Raw genomic sequence first — 4,355 nt, 5'->3', positions numbered from 1 at the left:
ACACAAAAAGTGTACACCTAATTCCCTGGAGAGATGCTTTTGTTGAGGAAAGGCATTCGTCACCGCTGACAGGCATCTCCATGTGTAATTGTGACATTGGCTTCTGAAATTGGCTGTAGTAAACAGCAGGATGTTGATATTAGTATTGGTGCAGCTATCAAGGCGGTCTAAAATACCTGTAGAAATCACAATGTGATAAATCTGTCAGTATGTGGACAATACATGACTAGACTGATTGGCTGATAGCACTACAAAAACAAAAATACAGGAACATTTCACTTTCTTGTTTTGCTTTCATGATTATTTGTGAGCAAAAGTCTGCCGGATGATGCAAAACACAATTTGGACCAATGTCTGTGAATATTAAATCACAAAATGACTATTTAGATATGACGTCTGCATGTTCTGCGTGTCTCTATGTGAATGAATGGCACGGTTTCTTCTGCTACATGCGTGATGCCTGTGATGCTTCATCTCCAGAGCTGCTCTGAGAGTCACTTCATGAGCATTTTAACATTTTATTTGACAAAAACTGTCGTCATATCATTATACACAGAAACGTAAAGGTCTTCACAGCAACCAGTCAAAATAAAACCTCACTCCCACTAAAAGGATTTGACACTGGTCAAGCCTATCCAATTGGAGCAGACTGGGAGTGGCCTTGGATTTTTATGTTATTGTCCCTTATCAATGCAACGTCATCACAACATAACAAGGATTTATACTGATCTTGTCCTACTTTATAAATCCCAATTTGCCTAGGGTATTTCCAGACTTTTAGTGGAGACTCTATATATTTATACAGTATGTATGACAAACCAATTTGCCAAAATGAACCAGATTTCCAATGTCTGAGAAGAGCGTGTTTGATTATTCTGTTAGATTGCTCGGCTGTAGAGCTCTGTGCACAATGCATTGTGACAAAATAATGTAAGGTTTTGTCATGCTGCACTGCTACACACACACACACACAGGTTTGTTTTTATGGTTTATGGGGACTCTCCATAGGCGTAATGGTTTTTATACTGTACAAACCGTATTTTCTATTGCCCTACACCAACCCTACCCCTAAACCTACTCCTCACAGGAAACTTTCTGCATTTTTAGATTTTCAAAAAAACTCATTCTGAATTATTTATAAGCCTTTTGAATTACGGGGACACTGATCCGCACCGTCCACGCTGGCTCGCTCCATCAGCTCCTCCGGTCCTCCCTGACGCTCCTCATCGATGCTCTTCATCTCACTCCAGTAGTCCTCCATGGAGTCCCGCTCCAAACTCATGCTGCCTATCCGCTGATACTGCGCTTTCCTGCAGAAACACACATCTGAGCACATCTGCACATGGTACTGACACGCAAACCCAACACACACACACACACACACACACACACACACACACACACACACACACACACAGAAGCTTGTCACCCTTAGTTTTAAGTGTGTCACAAAAAGCCCCAGAATTTAGTTAACTTGCACATTGTCATTGGCAGTGTATGAAACATGTTGACATGCAGATGCTAGTGCTTATGTCATGAAGTGTGTACTTGGCAATGCTATTTTGAAAGTAGCTGTGCTACTGTCACCCTACTGATAAATGTTAAGGTAGTAACAGCGCTACTTTTAGTTAGTACTTGTTTGTAGAAAGCAGCCAAAGAGCGAGAGGGAAGAAAACCAAGAAGGAGAGAGTGAGAGAGGCCATCTGTTCCTACTTTCTGACCCAGTGCTCTAATCAGAAACAGCCTTTCCAAATTAGAAGTCCAATCACCAAGTGCACTAATACTGCTGATTACAGCCTGCGAGCGAGGGACAGAGACAGAGAGATCAGAGAGAGAGCTAAAATAAAGTTCTCTAAGTAGAAAATTAACCAAAGTGATGACATTTAAAAGAAACTGAAAAAAACTTGCAAAGACAACCTGTTAATGAACAGAATCAGAGAGTTCCCCTAGAGTACTGTACTGCGTTTACATGTAAAATACAAGAGGAGCTCACCTGGGGTCTGATGTACGGGTGGTTCTTCTGTTAGTATGGTCAGTTCATGTTAATGCATTCAGTTCCTTTTTCAAGGACAGAAAACTATGGATTTTTGTTTAATTAAATGGATAGGCCACCCAAAAATGAGCCCACCCATCATTTACTCCCCCTCACGTCATTCCAAGCCTGTATGGATTTGTTGTTCAAACCTGTGTGACTTTCTTAGAATGTTGGTAACCAAACCATTTCGGGTTCCATTAACTTCCATAGTATTATTTTCCATGGACATCAATGGGAACCGAAACCATTTGGTTACCAGTTTTCATCAACATATTTTGTACTGATAAACGGGTTGCTTGTATTTGTGTGTGTGTGTGTGTGTGTGTGTGTGTGTGAAAAAATATGTGTTAAAAAAAAAAACAGGAAATTCTACCCTTACACATTTGAGAATCATTAAAAAAAAAAAAAAAATATGTATATATGTGTGTATATGTGTGTGTGTGTGTGTGTGTTTATTTTATTTTTTTTATTTTACTACTCCAGTGGCCAAGTAATGAATAAAGACTTATCTTATGAAATTTGCCAGTGGATGTATGTTTTTGAAGTTTCTGCGCACTGAGTTGTGGTCTAAATTTCAGAAACAATTAAAACATTTTCACTCAAATAAAGATCAATCTGTTATGTATGATTCACATGGCAAGATAATAGACACTGAAGTAGTCAAACAGATCACTGATCTGTGGAAATGTCTCGTGACAGCTGTCTGGATAGATTTGATGACATAGTCCTGTTCTCAAGCAGGTGCGCTGTATTGTGAAGGTTTATTATTATTATTATTATTTTATATAATTGCAACCGTCTTTCTAAAAAAAATAAAGTAAAACAATCCATCTTGTGCATCTCTTATTCAGTAGACCTTAGTGTTTACCGCTGGGTTAAATTGTCTATTGATCCAGCCGTTAAGGGGTTCAGACTCATTGAGGAGCCATTAGCCAAACCTTTAGGAAGATATTTGTAATGACTCTTCAGCTCTTGCCTTGAGAGGATGATACCAGTGACCCATTTTGTCCTGTGCCAGACACATTATATTATTGTCATTAGACAGTCTGCTTAAAGTCTGCATGTGACGAGGTCAAAGGTAAGTAAGAGCAGTCTGTTTGAATGAGAAATGTATCCATATAAAGAGAAGATATTGATGCAGTCTATCAAAATATGCTCAGATGTGCATCGGCTCGTGTAATTGGATGTGCTTCAAGATAGTGGAGTTCCAGTAATTATGAAGAAAAGTTGTTTTTGAAAGCTGTTGTAACATGTTTTTATGTTCAATTTACAGTGAATCTCCTGGACACAACCAAAATATCAGGAGACTGGGGCTGGCTCACATATCCTTCACATGGGGTAAGAAGTGTCTGCTCCTTCATTATTATTTGTGAGCTGTGAAATTTTAAGGTGTTTTCAAATTGAAGTGCATAGATAAAATGCAACTGTTCGTCATTCATACGTTGACATTCTGAAGAGTGTAAACATTGCAGCTTTATGGCGCCTTCAAAATGTTGTTTTGTTTGTTTGAACTGTCCAGCATGTCAACCTGTGGTGTGAGTTTGGCAGATGAAGTGTTTGTAAATCATATTTGGAATCAGTGATTGTTCTTGCAGTTCCATTGAATGACCCTAGTGAATGAACTTGCTCCTCCAGCTCAAGCCAGCTGGCTTCAGGTTGGCATTGTCTAGTCATTTTCATTTTCATTCGTTTCCCCTCACCAGTTTCTTTCTGGCACTAACCCTGTGTTCTGTTGCACGATTGTACTGTTTGTAGTTTTATGATGAGTAGGCTATGTTATCAAAACTGTCTTATTGGCAGTGTTAGAGCCGGTGGCACAGAAATTACATAAAGCAGCTTTAAAGTCAGCATGAAATAAAAAATGAACTGTTTACTTAGTTCACATTACTGGTCTTATTGTGAACAGCTGGTGCATATTATTCCAAAGAAGAATAATAACTAATAATTCCAAAGGTCCTTGTAATCATTCATCAAAATGTAATAATTTGATTCACCTATGAAACAACTTTTTTTTTTTTAACTAAAATGTTTTTGAAAGGCCTCTCTTCTGCTCATCAAGGCTGCATTTAAAAACAACAAAAACAGTAATATTGTGAAATATTATTACAATTTAAAAGAACTGGTTTATATTTTATATATAAAACTTTATATATAAATTACTTTTATTTAATTATGGATTATATAATATTTAATTTCATTTAATTTTTTTGTTTAATTTAATGTAATTTAATTCAAGGATGCATTAAATTGATAGAAAGTTTCACAAAAGAATATAACGTAATTATTATGTTATTATAATATTACAAAAGATTTCTATTTC

The 4,355-nt window shown here is 37.2% G+C and overlaps 1 protein-coding gene across 1 annotated transcript in view; it reads left to right on the top strand.

The window, feature by feature from the left end:
• The first annotated feature begins 3,318 nt into the window (after positions 1-3,318).
• LOC107654448 (ephrin type-A receptor 8-like) overlaps positions 3,319-4,355 on the top strand; it is a 60,225-nt gene continuing 59,188 nt past the window's right edge. The window contains exon 1 of the mRNA XM_016441516.1: positions 3,319-3,373. The gene's annotated coding sequence lies outside the window, so the exon portion shown is untranslated. The remainder of the gene's footprint in view (positions 3,374-4,355) is intronic.

This window comes from Sinocyclocheilus anshuiensis, unplaced genomic scaffold, assembly GCF_001515605.1.
Source record: "Sinocyclocheilus anshuiensis isolate Anshui unplaced genomic scaffold, SAMN03320099.WGS_v1.1 scaffold527, whole genome shotgun sequence".
Classification (NCBI taxonomy): Eukaryota; Metazoa; Chordata; class Actinopteri; order Cypriniformes; family Cyprinidae; genus Sinocyclocheilus; species Sinocyclocheilus anshuiensis.
Note: the sequence above shows the minus strand (reverse complement) of the source record. Positions and strands in the feature narration are given on the sequence as shown.